General features: G+C 52.9%; 1 pseudogene; it reads right to left on the reverse strand.

The window, feature by feature from the left end:
- Positions 1-224: 224 nt before the first annotated feature.
- Positions 225-801, reverse strand: LOC129622403 (E3 ubiquitin-protein ligase RNF185-like; annotated as a pseudogene).
- Positions 802-1,004: the final 203 nt, after the last annotated feature.

Here is a 1,004-nt window from a genome sequence, read left to right on the forward strand (position 1 = left end):
AGGGACGACTCAATGCTAAGGCCTGAGATTACAGCAGGGTCAGTGGCCATACTCCAGGGTCCTCAACTGGTCTTAAGTCCCAAAACTCTGATGGAGAAGCAAGACTCCTTGACATGTCACTGACCCCACTGTTTCCAAAGGTCAGGATTAGCCAGAAAGCAAAACATCAAGGAAGTATCACCAATCCAAAGGCCCTGCTGTGGATGTGGGCCAGGAGCCCAGCATTAGGCAATCAATAACCAGAACATGATCACCAGCGCTGCAAAGAGCAAGGGGCATAAAAGAAACTGCTTGTCCACATACTGGGGCATTCCCGGGACAGCTGCAGGAGGCCACCCATCGTTCATGGTCTATGCTGTGGCAAACATGCCACAGGGAAAGACCCCAACTCCAAAATATATCTGGAAGCCACCATCTCTAAATCCATACCCTTGAATCCCCCTCTGTTCTCCGGCTCTGGCCTCTGGCCTTGAGGGCGAGGAGGGGTCTGCTCTCTGGGGGCCTGCTGCCCAGGGCTGCCCCTGCTGTGGAACAGGATGACTTTGTTGTTGCTGAGGCCAGCTTTGCCAATGGGACACACCTGTCTGTTAGGTTTTGTCTCCAGCCACTGATGTAAACATGGCCAAGAGAAGAGGAGGCCGCCCAGGCTGATGGTGGCCTCCATGGCTGTGTCCAGGCAGATGCTGCACTCAAAGGTGCTGTCCTGGCCTTCGCTCTCACCGGCACCATTGCTGCTGCCCCTGGGCCCCCAACACTCAAGTTCTCAGGGGACACATAGGCCAAGGACCCCTTGCTCAACATCCTTGGCTGTCAGCAAGCTTGGAGTGGAGTTTCTCCCCAGAGAAATCCTGGATCAGTCTGTCTGGCCAAACCTCGGATCCCAACCAACACAGACTCTGGTTAACTGACGCAGAGCCTGAATCATACAATTTTAATATATGGGGGAAATTTAGGCTCCTCTGAGATCCTTCAAAAGAGTATTTTAAGATCCAGAGAAATGAAGT

Source organism: Bubalus kerabau, chromosome 11, assembly GCF_029407905.1.
Source record: "Bubalus kerabau isolate K-KA32 ecotype Philippines breed swamp buffalo chromosome 11, PCC_UOA_SB_1v2, whole genome shotgun sequence".
NCBI classification, from domain to species: Eukaryota; Metazoa; Chordata; class Mammalia; order Artiodactyla; family Bovidae; genus Bubalus; species Bubalus kerabau.